Here is a 19,602-nt window from a genome sequence, read left to right as displayed (position 1 = left end):
GCACATATACTAAAACATGATATAAATTGAAATAAAATTTTGACGAAAAACTTACTTTTCGCATTTTTTTGTACACAGACGTCATATTTACGAAACCGTGCCTCGTGCGCAGCCCGCAGGTACTTAGTCAAGAAGAGCGTCTTAAAAGCGACAAACAAGCATTTTTTCCAGCTTCCTAACTATATTAAGTAAGGAGAAATCGTCCTTGTCACAACTCACCTCTGTCACAACTCTCCTAGGTCTCCCCTACAGACGGCATTAAAACGCACAATATAAACATCAAACTTATGAATATAATATGTCATCCAATTGATCCATGCAAATAATATTCTTTGTTTTTGATATTTTTTTTGATAATTTAAGTAAGGAATCATTACTTTGTTACTATGAATATTTAATTTTATCTATAATTTATGTATTATTCTTAATAAGTGGAATTTAAGTTTATCTAGAGATATACAGTATATTTCTGTTTACTTGGTATGTAAAATTTTGATAACGCAAACAAATCGACGTGTTTAATGTTATAAGACCGCATTTTGTTTATTACAACCTCAATTTAAAGGTCTACAGGCATTTGAATCATATAGGCCTTATTCCGTGTAGGTGATTTAATAAAGCCAAAATCAGTGGTTTCATAATTTGCTTATTTTGAATAGATTTAGTTAATTATTGTGTTATTTTTTGTAATATTGCTAAAATTAAAGGATGGAAGAAGTTAATTAACCTTGTTTTTGTTGACTGGCGTTAATATTTATTGAAATATAAGCATTTAAAGTTAGGTAGGCCTTATTTGTATCAAGTGCCTTATTATTGTGTGACCATCAAATTTGAGTGTAAATGAGAAGTACCCAGCTAATTTATGAATTGTTTGTGGTAATTTATGAAACATAACTTTAATAGATATTCCCATAACTGAACTGAAGTACCCACTCATCACTTAAAGAAAGAAATTAAAGCATTTTTTTTAAATTTATAACACTTACCTTATTTTAACACATCGTAAATTAAACATCGGCCTTTTTAGTAATTCATAAAAAATTTTGGCAACAACTGCCCAATGTATACAAAGAGCAGATGCGCCGCACGTGTGCGAGCGGCGCGTGCGCATCTGACGTGATTTAGGTACAATGAACTTTATCGCTCTATAAATAGGGTCGAAAATAGCAGTTTTTTATAAACAAGGTGGTAACGGCAACAGAAAACCCAGAATACCACAGATATTGTTGGATCTTATGATGAAGGTGGTAGAGTTTAAAATTTTACTAAAGATAAGTGGTGAACGGTTCGGGCCCATTTATGGTATTGGTGATTAATTTCATTATAATACATGACTTCGTTTAAAAAAGTCAGCTTGCGTTTAAACTGATTTCTAATCCTAGTTAGTTAACTGATAAACCAAAGCCGGTTAAAAAACAATCAGTAACCCTGGGTTGCATCTTGCTTTAAATGTCAAATGTCAAAACCCCTCCCCAAAACACTAGTTAAAGTTATAGTTACGTCTTACGTGCGATTAGTGTTAAGGTGATGCAACTCGGCCTAAGAACACACAGGAAAAATTTAACGGCCAAGTGCGATTAGGTCATGATGGTGGGTAGACGTAATTTCCAATTGAATAGTGTATTCGGAGATAAAGCAAAGTTTTTATAAATAAATTAAAATTAAAATAATATTAACTGAATACATTTTCGCACGTATTCACAAACATTACTATGAGGTCTCACAGTGCGTGTGAACGCACAGAGTGACAAACGAACCAATCACAGAGCTCTATTCAACGCTGTGCGTTCGATTTGCTGCTTCATTATAAGCAAGCATCGTTTGTGAATACGGGTGTTTAAAGTTCAGTAAAGAACTTCAGGAACTTTCAGGACCTGAAGGAAATTTTCTTTATTTTTCATCATCATCATCATTTCAGCCACAGGACGTCCACTGCTGAACATAGGCCTCCCCCAATGACTTCCACATCGCACGGTTGGTAGCGGCCTGCATCCAGCGCCTTCCTGCTACCTTTATTAGGTCGTCGGTCCACCTTGTGGGTGGACGTCCCAACGCTGCGTTTTCCGGTACGCGGCCTCCATTTCATTCTTTATTTTTACCTACGAAATATAAAGTACTTAATCAAGAGCCTACATAACAGTATTTATATTTATATTTCTAATACTTTATCAGTGCGTATAGCACACGTCCGTGCTATATCTTGCGTAGCTCTACCAAATGAGTTTTTGAAGCCCCCATTAGGGTAACAATGTACCTACATAAATATATACAGAAGAACCACTTTATACAGACGGCATTAAAACGCACAATATAAACATCAAACTTATGAATATAATATGTCATCCAATTGATCCATGCAATAATTAGCCTTATGCCCGTTTTCACCATCAATCCCAAAATTTTAAGTGACCCCTATGAATACAAAATGGCTGTTATGTGATAACATAGGGGTCACTTAAAAATTAGGGATTGATGGTGAAAACGGGCATTAGTCTTACAAAGTTTGGTAATAATTAACTACAATTTCATATTTATATGGCTTTATGCTCGCCTTTTTACCCGACTGCGCGACGCAAATGAGTGGTAATGTACTTTGTTCTATGTTCAAATAAGTTTTAAATAGCTAAATAAATGTGTATTAAAACCAACATCTTGTTATCGCCGTACGCCAATCCTGTATTATTAAGCCAATGGTGGGTGATGGTAGAGACATTAATGCCAGTTTTCACCATCAATCCCTAATTTTTAAGTGACCCCTATGAAAACAAATTGCTGGATATTTGTTAAGCGTTACTCAAAAATTAGAGATTGATGGTGAAAAACTCTCTTTCTTAGGTTAATAAGGCACCTAACGCTTATAGCGATTATGTTCTAAACATTTTTTTAGCTTAGGCTTAGAACTTCAAAGCCTTAGTTCAAAAAATGTGTAGTAGGTAAATACATTATGTGTCTGTTTAGTCTAAAGCTATGGGCTGGCGCTTCTGTACACATAACTTAGCTTTCCCCATCATGGCGCATTCCTGGAAGGGGTGGGAATCAATTACAACGGGGGGTGGGGTAGGTATACGCATGTTGGATTTCTTTTCACTAAATAATTCCAGTCGCTATGTGACATTTTATTGAAATATGTTTTTGGGGAGTTGGGACTGACAAGCGCAAAAGTACAAAATATCATGTCTACACCTATGTATCCTATATTATCTACATATTCAAAAGCAGATCCGTCGTAAAGACTGAAAGAAACCCACTAAAAACTGTTCATGTAAAATGTTGCTAAGACGAAACCGTATGGCACTGTCAAAAAATTATCAGTTAGCTATAAGCCCTAACTTTTCGAACTCTACACCTCAAAATATGTGGCATATGCTTCACCACACCAACACGTGCAGTACCTCTAGCATGAACAACTTTCGGCTTCGAATCGTTTGCGTATTCGACAGAATTCGACGATTTACTTTCGACTCAACCTTCGAATTAAACGATAACGTGACAATTTTGATTCTCAAAATGTTTCGTGCAACCATTTCTCATACTAAGTTCACTTTACGACACCTTCACAAGGGCGCTGTTGTAGTTTTCGTACTAAATCTTTTGATGGCGATTCGAATACGCAAACGATTCGAACTCGAAAGTTTTTCGTGCTAGCCGTACAGATCGCCATCGCCGGCGCGATCACGGCGCGATCATAGGGAAATCACAGGTCGCTCGGACTGTCATGGGTCGCGCGACCTGTCATTGGCTTTTACAAGAACAATGTTTCTCGCTTTAAATTAGTTAAAATTATTATTAATCTGTTTTTAGGATCTGTAAGACCCTTCATAACACCAATGAACAATTGCTCGATTTTGACATGAACTAAAAAAAGTAAAGCTACCCCTACTGAACCTGAAACCTGAATGGGTTCTGCAAAACTGAAAATATTAGGAACTTTTATTATAACATACAAGTAAATTAGAGTTTTAGATCAACCTCTTCTTCTTTTTGAAAGCTAAATTAAATTGCAAAAAGCAAACATAAAAGAAAATATTGTATTCAAAGACAATCGTTTGTTGTCGTCTAAGTTTGACCAGAAGGCGCCATGGCAACATTATTAAATAATCGGACTGGCAACCTCGTCACAAATCAAGTTATGAATCGATAGAGGTGAGGCGTTAGGGTGGCCATTTTTACTATAAGGAATGGCAGATTACTTACTTAAGTATAAAAAAATACTTAAAGGGAACTTACATTGTTGTAGAAAATCTGACATCTTCCTTTTTTGTTTTAATCCAAGTAGGCAACTATGTTGGATTTGTATCACACCAATGTCATGGCGGTCGAAGCCACGGAAAAATCTTTCAGCCATAGGACGTCCACTGCTGAACATAGTCCTCCTTCAATGATTTCCACCGTCAGTTCTGCTTACTATGTGATCTGCCCATTGCCACTTTAACTTGCTAATCCGTTGGGCAATGTCAGCGACTTTAGTTCGTTTACGGATCTTCTCATTTCCGATTTGATCTCGTAAAGAAATACCGAGCATTGTCCTGAAAAAACTGTTTACTAAATAGTCCTCCCTAAAAATTGGTCACTCGCTCAGACACGCTGAATAATTTACAAATCCACGTGTAGCTTTCCGTGTGGGTAGTTTAATAATTGTATTTTAAAGCTACTACTACTAGGAATTTCCATTGTGTAAGTTTATTCGATACAGTTGAAGCGCTTACTTTTGATAAAAAAACATGACCATTTAGGTCAACTTTATAGAAAGAAAGAAAAAAAATATTTTATACGGGATTAATTAGACGAGCATAATATTATGGTACCTACGGCAAATCAAAAACGATGTTTCAAAGTCCTAAACTACAATTTAGGAATATTTGAAACACAAATAATAATATAGAGAGATGATGTTTCAAAGTCCTAAACTACAATTTAGGAATATTTGAAACACAAATAATAATATAGAGAGATGCCAACTAATGTGCTGAGTTCGAAACTCAGTGTCGCATTAAAAATTCACACACACAAAGTAATCAAAATTGTGCTCATTATCCACTGCAGTCTGTACCAGACTACCAGTATTCAACGTTCGAATAATATTTAGTACTACGCAAGCAATGTAAACTTTTTACATTATTACGTCGCTGCTGTCACCATTGTTGTCACAAGCAATTTGTGTTCTGTTTTTGAACATACTTATTGCTACGACACCGACCCCGCCCTCTTGTCACATCTCCCTTTAGTTTCTGTGATCTGTGATTTGGAATCATGTAGATGTCATATGAGTAGCCAAGATCTACAGCTTGAATCTAAAAAGCTCCAGCTTCATCAAGCTCTTAAAGCTGTCTGTAGATTCAAGCTGTAGATCCTGGCTATTAATATTATCTATTGTTATCATCAAGTATTCATTAATAGCGAATATTAATTGAACAGTACCCATCCAGTTTCATGACACAGACAAACATTTCCACAATGCATCCACGATATCAACAACAAAGGCTGCAGCGACGAGCCTCAGACCCAAACACACGATGCGTTACGGCGGTGCGACGCCGGAGCGGTGTCGCTGCGTCATCTTACAAATAGGGCTCTTTCCCAAGGCAATCCAGTTGCGGGAGCCAGTAATGCAAAATCCCGTAAACTGGACTATCGTATGAACCCACATAAGTAAGCTTAAAATCGAATTACAAATTCAAACGGATCAGTCTTTTGCGGGACGCTGCAAACGGGATGTTCTTGAGAACTTTAATATTAAAACAGGTACTACTAAACATGATCCTGCAAAAAACGGGATGTCTCAGTGGGAACAAGCCTATAGCTGAATAAAATAAATAATAACGGCTCTAGTATGGATCCCTGTGGGTCTGGGCCGCGACAGCAAAACAGAGCCATCGTCTCTGCTGAGTTCACTTGATGGAATGGTGATCAAAACCATAATATGACATTTTTGAAAGAAGCAGTGGGACATGGACACAGTCGAACGCTCGAGAGAAATCAAGTAGAGCAAGCACAGACCGGGTACCAACCGGGTAACATGGAAAGCATTGGGGGAGGCCTATGTTCAGCAGTGGACGTCCTATGGCNCCGGAGCGGTGTCGCTGCGTCATCTTACATAGAAATAGGGCTCTTTCCCAAGGCAATCCAGTTGCAGGAGCCAGTAATGCAGAATCCCGTAAATCTGGACTGTCGTATGAACCCACATGAGTATGTTTAAAATCAAATTACAAATTCAAACGGATCAGTCTTTTGCGGGACGCTGCAAACGGGATGTTCTTGAGAACTTTAATATTAAAACAGGTACTACTAAACATGATCCTGCAAAACGGGATGTCTCAGTGGGAACAAGCCTATAGCTGAATAAAATAAATAATAACGGCTCTAGTATGGATCCCTGTGGGACGCCACGCGTGACAGGCCTGGGCCTCGACAACAAAACAGAGCTCTGCTGAGTTTGACTAATTGGCTCCGACCACTAAGATAACTCTCAAACCACTTGATGGAATGGTGATCAAAACCACAATATGACATTTTTGAGAGAAGCAGTGGGACATGGAGACAGTCGAACGCTCGAGAGAAATCAAGTAGAGCAAGCACGGTCCGGGTACCAACCGGGTAACATGGAAAGCATTGGGGGAGGCCTATGTTCAGCAGTGGACGTCCTATGGCTGAGATGATGATGATGATGATGATGATGATGANGTCCTATGGCTGAGATGATGATGATGATGATGATGAAGCACAGTCCGCCGCGCGATTCACGGCGAATATTTGCGGTGCGGCGCCGCAACGCATCGTGTGCTTTGGCCCTCACTCGCCTGTACAGACCTAGTTCCGGACAAAGCCTGTCTGAACCAACCTACTAATAACTTGCGTGAATGGACGCGTTCGTTTGCAGATGCGCTGGGTATTATTTACTGTTGTAATTACGAAGATAGTGAGTCAGTGTTCAGATTCAGGTCTTGGATTCAGTCCTCTTGGTAGAAGACTAAGAATAACAATATCAGCATTATAGTGCTAATATTTATCCCCCTTATTAATAAAAGTTACACCCTAGTTAAACTCTGGCTTAATTAATTGTGATTTAGTATGGAAATTACATTTTAATCCAGATATAGTCCAACGATGAGGCTCTTTCCATTTGTGGCTTCCACAGATTACCAGCGTTATACATATTATTTCTAGGTTCTATCTTAGAGCATGACACATGCTGCTGAGTGGTTTCCAATTTTGGTTTGAAAAACTGTGCAATTATAAGAACCAAACATTTTCTTTTCTTTTCTTAAAAAAATCTATCAATTCATATCATGGATGTGCGATACTGCGATACTTAATGAGCGTTACTTTTGTCAATTTTGATTCCTTATTCAAGTATCATTCAGGAGTGGGTAAGATACCAGATCATAAGAAGCAAATATCTTTTCACGAAATCATGCCTTACTGAGAAAAAAAGTCACGGTTTGCGATCCATTTAAATCAATAAACCATTCTCCTCACTCAAATACCCGACCAAACATTGGCACATTAACTCCAACCATTGGCAAATAGATCCAACGTGGCATGAAACTCGCAGAATCAATCCGGGCCCGTCCGAACTACAGCGTTTGATGGATCCAACGAGAGCAATCAATGCGACTCTGTTTTCAATGGTGCTCGTTGGAGTTACATAGGGGCTGGGCACAGAAATGACGGGAGCGGGTAATAATGGTAATTATCTTATTAAATCAAATCAAATAGAGAGAGAGAGGTAAGTCTTCTATTACATGGACGTATCCTTTTCAATTTTAGCAGAAATCTTAGTTTAATCATAGATTAAGTAAATCGTCTCATGCTACCCATGACTTGCTCTTTTCATTACGCATAGACTAACAAAGCGGGTAGTAGGCTGCAAGAATATCAATATCGGCAGGTTGCAATGCAGGCGCGGATCCACCGTTGTGGGCACTGTGGGCATGCCCGCAACCCTAATTTGCTTGTTTTAATTATGATCTATTTATTGATAAGATCGATAGGCTGATGATAAAAACGGCTGACTGAATGATGAGCCTTTAAAAAATCGAGCGTGATTGAGCGTGAGTGAGTACGTACTCCAATCCAACTCTCACTTTGCAAATTTTTGGTGGCTGTGCCCACAACCTTTTTTGAGGGCTGGATCCGCGCCTGTTGCAATGCTGACAATAAGTCAACCATTACATACATACATAGATGAATTCTTTATAATCCCAGTGAGAAACTTAGTGCAATAATCGATCCAGTGAATCTAACTGTAGACTCCCTTTTCTTGACAGTGCCCTTTTCTTCATCGGAAATTATCTGACAGTAGTATAATCATAACGCCAAACAAAATGTAGCTAATACATAAGTGCAAAGTGGGACGCTTCCAGTTAAGACTGAGCTGCGACATAAGACAGCTACAGAAGCCTGAAGGCCATAGCTGACGATTACGACTGCTTATCATTCATAAGGAAGGTTTATGTCTACCTGATATAAAAGCGCATAATACTTTGGGATTATATTTTGCTCAAAGATGTATGCCTATACAGAAGTACTTATTGAGAACAAGAGGGGAAACTGTAGTCGTAAGTCACTGGACAAATTTTCACACCGGACGGACATTAGGGTGTCCCTTATATGGCCGAAAAAAAATTTTTTTTAGATATTGAAACGCATACCCCCTATTTCTTTTCGTAATACTCAGACATACTTAAATACAAAATTTCATCTTCCTACGTCAACATTAACCCGTGCCGACCGAGCTCTGAAGATTTTGAAAAATGCTGGTTTTACCCCTTTCGTTATGTAGCTAAATCAATTAAAATATTTAAGTTTTATAAAATATTTATAAAAAGAAGATAACTTTACAGATCAGACAATATATTTTACTTTTGAGGGTCCCTTTTTTACATTCTGGATACAGATTTCCATGCTCCTGAATAATGGCCTGATTTTTGCTACACTGTGCGTAGCAAAAATAGCTTTTGCTTTTCCTTTGCAGTGATCAAACCATGAAAATCTTGCATAAGCTTTATAGCACTTTCATCTGTATCATTAACTACCCTTAAAGAAAGCACTTTTTTGTCTTTAAATAGGCAACATCTTTATCTCATCTGGAAACGTGTCTCAGGGTGAAATTCTTATCAATTTTCAATCGAGAAAATAAATTTATACTCTTGACAGACACAAAATCACTCAATGGTTTTCCAGCAACAATAAATAAGGCAGTATTATTATCAATTCATTAAAAACAGGATAAAAAATTAGTACTAAGTCCTATTTACCATAAAAATAATCATACCTTCTTCAGATGGAATGTATCTCTTCCAAGAATCATACATACTCTCTCTTTGTACTTTTACTACAATATTGACGGTGTTTGTTCATTACCTTCATCATCAAAGAGTGATAAAACGGCAATTCTTCTGACATGAAGTACCAAAGATGTTGACTAAACTTGCTCAGGGCTGCTTTAGAAATCAATTTGTCAACACTCTCATATACCTTTTGGAAAGTGGATGTCAAGAGTTCTTTAAGGCTTTCATCAGAGCTGGTAAGCTGGTCGTGATGTCCTTGCGTTTGTATAGCATCTTGCGTAGATAGTAAGAGATGACGATAAACCTCCGAAACACATTTGCTCTATTTTTTATTTATTTATTTAATTTTCTTTGTCTTGCACTTCTACTTTCTTGACTAACTTTTTGTCTGCACCTTAACACTCTGGACGCCTTGGTTTTATTTGTTTTTGTATAAATATTTTATTTGTTTTTAAATCCTCCTCACCGCGGTGCTTATAAAACTTGATTTTTTTAATATATATTTTTTTTGCAACTCCCTATAAGCATGGTGAAGATCCGCAAGTTTTTTTACACAGTTAGGCTCTGGTAGGATTTAAAGCTTTTCCCAAAATATAATACACTCCCGAATGATGAGATTAGAGCTTTCAATAGCATTTAATTAACTTCGCAAAATATGTTAAGAAATACTGCAAAAACTTGACGATTAACGGTAACTTTGTGCCTGTTATTTGATAAATTTACGTCCCCGACTAAGAAAATACTTTTTTTATTGCTTCTTAATTCCACAGCCATCTTCTAAATGTCAAACAATAGGTGTTAATCGCGAGATTAATTGAGAACAAATGACAAACACCGCGAATACGCACCGCTACTGCCGCGCAACATGTTTCGATGCAAGTCGGCACGGGTTACCGTACTCCAAATAAGGTAAAAATTTATTTCCGAGTGAATTAGAGGCAAACGAACAAAATGAAGACCTATGCGTTATAAATTTAAAACTTTGAAAAATAAGGGACACCCTAACGGACATAGTCCTTTTTCGCTCGAAAAAGTTTCTTTTTATCGGTTAAACCCTACTATACTTCAAATATTTTCATCTCATCTATACTTAGACTGCAATGATGATCTAATTAAACCTGTAATTAGAGCACGAACCGTGAAACTAGTTCCCGCCAGTCGATCCGCGCGTCCCAGCCCGCGGCGTACTTGTTGCTCGACCCACTTCCGCGAAATAGGTCACTCGGCTGCCATTAGTGTATCCGTATTATATGCCCGCTTAAGGCCATGGTAGACGCACTACTTTCAGTCAGAACCAGCGACGTTTTTTTTTATTACTATCCACAAAGGACCGGTCTTTGTGGAAATCCTTGGGGGAGGCCTTTGTCCAGTAGTGGACGTCATTCGGCTGAAACGAACGATCCACAACGAGGAAGCTCTTGGCCTGTCTCTCACCTGATGGTAACGGGACGATTCGCACCTCTCGTTCCCACCGCTGCAACTCCTGTGTAGCCAGGATCTATAGCTTGACCGCCATAAAAACCCAACCAATGAATTCAAGTTTGTCCCGGGGGAAAGTTAAACTGTCATTGGACCCGCAACTAAATTAATCAGACGAACATAGGAGGAGTTCATGAAGGTTCGACTTCCCTCCATTGCAAAGCGAATGCTAGGACCTGGTGAACCTGGTGCCAAACAAAGGTTTCATAACCTTTAAGAAAAGATATGCACCATGGACAATAAATATCACCTGATGGTAAGTGATGATCAGACCGAAGGTGGAAGCGAGCTTTACCCGAAATCCTCTACTACAGAGGAACTGGCTATCATACCTCTAACTGCTGGAACTCAACAATGCTGTTTTAACATTGTTGTTATGGCGACAGAAGACTATAGGAAGTCGGTGTCTCTTCTTTTGATTTCGTTACTGGTCCAATGACAGTTAACTTTCTTCTGGGGTCAAACTTGACCGTCACTGGTTGGAATCAGAAGAAACTAATTTTATTGAAAACTCATTGCTGAATCTTCTTTATTGATTTCGTTGCAGATTTGAAGACAGATTAACTTTCCATTGAGTTTTAATGGCAATCAAGCTGGACATCCTAGTTACAAAGGAGTTACAGTCCAAAGGAATCTTGGAGCTGTCTTTACAATCCACTCGGCAATGCCGTAGTCTACCGTAGTCTAGTTTTCGGAATTCAGTTTTTTAATGTGTCATTCGTATTTCCAAAGACAACAACCCTCCTTCTGGCGTAGTCGGGTAAAAAGGTGCCAAAAGGACTAAATGTACTACTTATTTATGTACCTAAACATATTATAGATGTACCTACCTACCTACTAAACATCAATGCTAAAAGTATCAAGTCTGCAATGTCTTTAGACCGATCATCACGTATGAGCTACTTGATACCTTCTTCTATCGTGTGGGCTCCAATAACCCTGGAGAAAAAAGCATTTCAATTCAAATTCGAAGGTGGAGTTTCATAAAATGGTCTTTATGAATACGAATTGTGCAAAATCGTTTGCGAATTTGAATTTAAATGCTTAGGAAATACGTCTCCTAGTGTTATGGTAAAAATCTCATTTTAATAAGACACTAGTTGTCCCGGCGAACTTCGTATCGCCTATGTTCATCAGAAATAAAGGATATTCTAATGGTAAAAGATTTTTCACTATCTAATGTAAGTGTAGATTAAAATAATAATTCAATTATTCGGGCAAAAATGCCTTAGATAAATTCAAATTAAAAAACTAAAGGAAATAAGATTGGAAAATTTCGCAAAGATTTTTTATGTCCTCTCTGAGTATCGAATACAGGTTCAATAGAGAGAGATTATCTTTCTAACCGCTAGACCATGGAGGCAGTACTTGTTGCTCGACCTACATCGTGGAAATGGGTCACTCGGCGCCATTACGGGTGTACCCGCTTAGGCCGAGAACACGCGAGCGATTTGGAAAAGTATTGTAAAAGCCGATTTCATATCCTATTCTAATAAATCCAACTTCCTATCTTATTCAGCTACTATGTACTTAACTATAGTCGTAAAGTTTGTGAGTATTAGTCTTTCACCATAAACCACTGAACCGATTTAGATAACATTTGGTATAGAAATAGTTTAAGACTTACAGAAAACATAGGATAGTTTTTATCCCGGTTATTCGAAGTGGAACGCGCACAAGAAATACTCTGGAATAAACTGTAATTTCAGTGGCTGAAACCACGAGAAAAAGCTACTCGAAGTTAATTATAAAGCATTACGTAATAATCTATACACCTATCCCGTAAATTATTTTGGCCATAATTAAATGTCGTCCCGTAGTGGTGGTAGGGCAAGCACTATTTGGGTCGTGTACAAGTGCCCTGGAAAAGCCCTTTAAGTACTGAATAAATATTTAATTTGATAAGAACCATGGAAAATTCAGAGAACTGCTCCTGAATCAATAATGTAGGTACCTACTACTGCTATTTCTATTTATTTATATTAACCGGCAGACAGTGGTGACTGAGTTTGTGGCGGCGCTTCTTCTCATCACTTGCCAAATGTGGATCTCGAAGCGCTGGTAGGGTAAAAAGATTATGAGACACGTAAAGGCTCTTTAAGAGCAAAATATTTGACGATTTGTAAGTAGGTACTATTTATTAGTTACAAATAAAGAAATTTTGTCTTTGACTTTGGATGACATTTTAAATTAACACCACAATATCGATTCCCGTTTAGTCGCACGCGCTCGTTCCCCCTAAGCCTGAAAGTCGACTCTTCCCGCTCTAATCGTGAAACGTAACGCACACGTCTTTATTAGCGGAATTAACGAAGTGATCCGCCATTATTCTGTTTATTTTGCCCGATTTTAGATCTAATTGGACGGACTTAGCCCGACCTTAATAAAGGTCACTTTTCTTTGCTATTTTTAAGGGTCTCATGTCCGTTTTCACCATCAATCCCTAACTTTTAAGTGACCCCTATGGTAACACTTAAGAGGCATTTTGTTTTCATTGGGGTCACTTAAAAATTAGGGATTGATGGTGAAAACGGGCAATCATACCTACTATTTTTAAAAATAAATAATGATGCCGTTTCAGAAAAAGACGCTCAGACTTAGATCTAAAGTCGAACATAGTCTCAAGACTGATCTTAAACTGTTAAAGAATTAGGTAGATCGTCTAAAAAAGTGTTTAAAACTTCCTTTTGTATTTTAACTTTTTGTATGTTAATCACAGGCTTTCTTCTTTTCTTGTTTGAAAATTCGTATTCGGGTGTCATTTTATTAAAATTAAGTTTAAAAGTTATTAACGATTGCTTTAAATTCATCATCAACCAGGTCATTTAGTCTCCACTTCAAGAACACGACCCTCTCTAATCTACCTACCTACCAGCAGCAAATTGGCTAAATTACTTTGTATAAAATAGTGCTTTCCTAGAGTGTCTTACGAAAGTAGGTGAAGGTAATGACGTCAGCACGGGCTATGGAATAAAATATTGCTTGCTCCAATTGATATACAACGTGTCCCAAAATTCAAGGATAAGCCGGCGCCGCAGGGTGGACCTAGACATGACTGCTTCAGGAAAAATAAGAAAAAAAATCTGTCTCAATTATTTTTTAAGTTACACAATAAATTATGAAATTCGTCCAAAATTGACACCCCTTATGATATTTTACATTACCACGACTACAATTTTTCAAATACTTCAGTTTTTTTGTTTGTATCGGTAACTTAAGTAGTGCTGCTGTCTACCCCAATTCTTAAAACCCTCAGAATCCTTGCAGTTTTTACACAAAAGTTAATCAAAATATGATTTTCCTTAAAATTTTGAACGATTTTTACTTACACTCCACTTTGACTCGTCGTTTTGTAAGAAAACAGTATGAACACTACTGCGGCAAGTTTTTTATAAAGTTGACGCAACTATCCAAGATTCCGAAATGGTATAATACACTAAGAAAACTAGTCGCAAAAAAGATATGCGTACCATTTTTACAAGCACTTCGCTTGTTAGTTAGTATGGGATAAATCTTGCAACTGAATTTAAAACCAGTTCTCCTTAACCAATTGAGCTGAAATTTGGTATACTTGTGTAAGTACGATGACAATGCAATATTTTGGTACCACTGAGCTGGATGGAGTATGAAGGTGGCCATAAGAACTCTTAATGAAACGGCGGAATTACATCTAGTTTGGGTTCGTTGGACTTGTCTTTTCGAGCACTTTAGTGCTAGATGATGTTCAGGGTCCTGATGATGAAGTCAAGAGGTGGCAGGAGCTGGCCATAGGAACTCCTAAACGAAACGGCGGAAGCTTTTTGAGTTTGGGTTCGTTGGATTTGTCTTCCCGAGCACTTAGGCCATGAGATTGAGAAACAACTAAAAAGCTTAAAATAAAGTTGTAATAAAAAAAAACTTACTTAAAAACAAGCTTGACTTCGTTTGAAAATTATAATAGACTTCATCATCACGACCCTGGACATCATCNCATCAGTGGTACCATAATATTGCATTGTCATCGTACTTACACAAGTATACCAAATTTCAGCTCAATTGGTTAAGGAGAACTGGTTTTAAATTCAGTTGCAAGATTTATCTCATACTAACTTACAAGCGAAATGCTTGTAAAAATGGTACGCATAATATCTTTTTTGCGACTAGTTTTCTTAGAGTATTATACCATTTCGGAATCTTGGATAGTTGCGTCAACTTTATAAAAAACTTGCCGCAGTAGTGTTCATACTGTTTTTTTACAAAACGACGAGTCAAAGTGGAGTGTAAGTAAAAATCGTTCAAAATTTTAAGGAAATATCATAATTTGATTAACTTTTGTGTAAAAACTGCAAGGATTCTGAGGGTTTTAAGAATTTGGGTGGACAGCAGCACTACTTAAGTTGCCGATACAAACAAAAAAACTGAAGTATTTGAAAAATTATAGCCGTAGTAATGTAAAATATCATAAAGGGTGTCAATTTTCGACGAATTTCATAATTTATTGTGTAACTTAAAAAATAATTGAGATAGATTTTTTTTCTTATTTTTCCTAAAGCAGTCATGACTATGTCCACACTGCGGCGCCGGCTTATCCTTGAATTTTGGGACACGTTGTATAGCAAATAACATCGCGTACAAGCAAATATTTATAAAGCTTTCTTTGATCAGGATTACCTTCGCGAAAAACGTAATAACATGGAAAATAATCCCTAATATCAACAGCTTGCGAACTGATTTTTTTAATTGTAGGTAGGTACAATAGATTTCCAGTAAAAGATCTGGCTGGATTTTCACGAAGCTAGGATTTCTGGTTAATATTTTTAGGAGCGGCCCAAATTATAAAACCCTTCGTTCATTTTGAAATCAGACTTTAAAGCACGATTAATTAGGTAGAATAGTTAAGGAAAGCGCAACTTTTCTGGGCAAATTGCTCCGTTGATCATTTACATCCTCCCCACTTGGCTTTTGATCCCCAACCCCACACTGAATTCAAAAGCTAAGTGCTGTAAAAATAATAGGTATGTATTCTTTTGCTGACTTATGTAAACTAAAAGATTTAAGCACATCATCTAAGTTTTTAAGGTACAAATTTCATAAATAAATACAGGGACTGTATCAAATTAAACACTGTCAAAACTTTAGTATCTTTCGTACCTACCTAATTGTATTAGGAATAGGTGTAACTGATAAATAAGTAAATAGGTGGACTCTGTGCTGTCAACTGTATCTAGGTCCCTAAGAATAACATAATATGGAATTAAAATAAAATATGGCTCTGACTTCCAACTTCCAAGTCGATTCATAAATTCAACGCGCTGAAAGTTATTGAAATTCCCCGAGACGAATGCGGCTGTAAAACCCATAGCACACCATAGTACTTACATGGCAAGGCTCCCCATGATGAGCTCATCTGGTGACGTCACGCGCCCCCTTGGCGACGCCATGGACAATGAGTACATGTCGCTATCCACTGCTGTGTATAGTGCACGTTGTCCGATGAAACTATCTTTTGCACGCGATTTTGCTTTGGATTTCGGTTTGTCACTGTCTTTTTCGATAAAAAACACGATTGCAAAATTCACAAACACTGTATTTTTCACTGAACACCGCGATTAGAAAACTTCAAGCACTTTATTTTATTATTATTCTGTCTAATGGAGCAATTTACTTTTCAACAAACACTGAATTTTCACATCTATAGTTTGACACACACTTGACTTCACATGGCTTCTCTCAACTGTCAATAAATAAAGAAGGAAAAAATACTTTTACGTGTCAAACCTGACTGTAATGCAGCTGCATGTGTGGGTAGTTTTAATTTTACTCACAATTTTTCTGCCTACCCTCAATCTAAAGCAGTGACGTAAGTACAATGAGGAAGATGAGTATAATTATTTTATAATGTAAAAAGATGAAACATAAAATATAAAAAATATTAGTGAAATAATTTTTTCGATATCTCAAAAACTGAACTTTCTATGGGCATTCAAAGTTGGATGTTTTAAAAATCAACTCGCACTTGACCGTTTAGCGCGTGACGTCACACCGCCCGTTACCTCCGCCGGGATGGCATTGCTCCTTCGCGCGCTCATAGACTCGTACAGTCATTTAGAGTTTTATAGAATTATGGAGTAAAAAATACCATGCAGATATTGTATAGTAACCCTTTTATACTAATACAATGGTTAGTGCCCCAGAAAATTACTTTTAAAGCTAAGAAAAGCTGATTAATACATAAATGGTGTAAGNCATTAGTCTTTCACCATCACCATTTAGACATTTGGTAGGTATAGAAATAGATTGAGACTTAGGGAAAACATGGGATAGTTTTTATCCCGGTTATTCTAAGAGGGACACGCGCACGAGAAAGATTCTGGAATAGACTATTTCAGCGGCTGAAACCACGAGCGAAAGCCAGTTTATTGAAAATCATTATGTAGTAATCTATATCCCTTATTAAGTTGCCCAAATGGGAGGTAGGGCAAGCTCTATTTGAGTCGTGTACATTATTATTGTACACTCGTACACTGTACGAGTGTCCTGGAAAGGCCCTATAAGTATACTGAATAAATATTTGATTTCATAAGTACCTGGATGACATTCAGTTTATATTAAGTATCACAACAATATCGATTCCCGTTTAGTCGCACGCGCTCGTTCCCCCTAAGCCTGAAAGCCGACTCTTCCCGCTCTAATCGTGAAACGTAACGCACACGTCTTTATTAGAGGAATTAACGAAGTGATCCGCCTTTATTCTGTTTATTTTGCCCGATTTTAGATCTAATTGGACGGACTTAGCCCGACCTTAATAAAGGTCACTTTTCTTTGCTATTTTTAAGGGTCTCATGCCCGTTTTTACCGTCAATCCCTAACTTTTAAGAGACCCTTATGGTAGTTTAACACATAACAGGCATTTTGTTTTCATTGGGGTCACTTAAAAATTAGGGATTGGTGAAAACGGGCATCATACCTACTATTTTTAAAAATAAATAATGATGCTGTTTTAGAAAAAGACGATCAGACAGATCTAAAGTCGAACATAATCTCAAGACTGATCTTAAACTGTTAAAGAATTAGGTAGATCGTCTAAAAAAGTGTCTAAAACTTCCTTTTGTATGTTAATCACAGGCTTTCTTCTTTTCTTGTTTGAAAATTCGTATTCGAGTGTCATTTTATTAAAATTAAGTTTAAAAGTTATTAACGATTGCTTTAAATTCATCATCATCAACCGTCATTTAGTCTCCACTTCAAGAACACGACCCTCTCTAATCTACCTACCTACCAGCAGCAAATTGGCTAAATTAGGTACTTTGTATAAAATAGTGCTTTCCTAGAGTGTCTTACGAAAGTAGGTGAAGGTAATGACGTCAGCACGGGCTATAGAATAAACTATTGCTTGCTCCAATTGATATAGCAAATAACATCGCGTACAAGCAAATATTTATAAAGCTTTCTTTGATCAGGATTACCTTAGCAAAAAACGTAATAATGTGGAAAAATAATCCCTAATATCAACAGCATTGTCAATTGATTCTGAAACTGTACAACAAGATTTAGTGTAAAAGGACAAAAGTTTAAAACCCCTGTTTTCTAGAAATCAGACTAAATTAAGTAGGTACCCCAAATTCTTCAAGTACCACAGAATAGTTATGGGAAAAGCACGAGTTTTTTGGGCAAATAGGTCCATTGATCACTTACATACCTACTTCGCAATTGGCCTTTGATTCTTACTCACCCTGTTAGGTTAAAAAGCTACCACATTCATTGCACAACGGTATTACCAATAAGTGAAGTCTGTGGTCTGCGCTTAAGATTAAAGTCTTTCAAAAAGCTGGGATGTAGGTACGGCGACCAGCTCATCAAGTTACTCGTCAACAATGTCAAAAATGTAGCATCTTATGTACCTACCTAGTTCTATGTACTTAATAATATGATAAGTGTAGCTGATAAATATGTAAAATGGTGGACTCATGTGCTGTCAACTGTAGGTACCTACCTACAAATAACATAAAGAAGTAAAACATGGCACTGACTTCCAAGTAGATTCATAAATTCAACGCGCTGAAACTTATTGAAATTCCCCAAGACGAATGCGGCTGTAAAAGCCATAGCACACCATAGTACTTACATGGCAAGGCTCCCCATGATGAGCTCATCTGGTGACGTCACGCGCCCCCTTGGCGACGGCATGGACAATGAGTACATGTCGCTATCCACTGCTGTGTTTAGTGCACGTTATTAGATGAAACTATCTTCAGCAAGCGATTTTGCTTTGGATTTCTGTTTGTCACTGTCTTTTTCGATAAAAAACACGATTGCAAAATTCACAAACACTGTATTTTTCACTGAACACCGCGATTAGAAAACTTCAAGCACTTTATTTTATTATTATTCTGTTTAATGGAGCACTTCATTTTTCACCAAACACTGAATTTTCACATCCTATAGCTTGACACATACTTGACTTCTCATGGCTTCTTTCAACTGTCAATAAATAAAGAAGGAAAAAATACTTTTTTACGATCCAAGGCAATCGAAACAAAGTTCCCTATAAGTTTTCAGATCAATTTTACGATAATGATTCGATTAAACTATCTTAGGTGTCTAACCTGACTGTAATGCTGCATGTGTGGGTAGTTTTAATTTTTCCCACATTTTTTCTGCCTACCCTCAATCTAAAGCAGTGACGTAAGTACAATTTATGACACATCGATCGGGCGAGTGTGACCACACTCGGCGTAATGAGTGCTCTCGTGTGATGGTGTTGATTTATAGCCTGACCAGGAACATAAAAACCCTCGCCATGTTGCGGAAAACTAATGGTACTAATTTCTTTTAATGGCAACAGTAACTGAAA

At 37.3% G+C, this 19,602-nt stretch overlaps 1 pseudogene; it reads right to left on the bottom strand.

Moving 5' to 3' along the window:
* Nucleotides 1–8,862: 8,862 nt before the first annotated feature.
* LOC114354858 (uncharacterized) lies at nt 8,863–12,181 on the bottom strand (annotated as a pseudogene).
* Between the last annotated feature and the right edge of the window lie 7,421 nt (nt 12,182–19,602).

The sequence above is a fragment of the Ostrinia furnacalis genome, unplaced genomic scaffold, assembly GCF_004193835.3.
Source record: "Ostrinia furnacalis isolate ACB-3 unplaced genomic scaffold, ASM419383v2 OfSCF2235, whole genome shotgun sequence".
NCBI lineage: Eukaryota > Metazoa > Arthropoda > Insecta > Lepidoptera > Crambidae > Ostrinia > Ostrinia furnacalis.
This window is presented reverse-complemented; position numbering and strand designations above follow the sequence as displayed.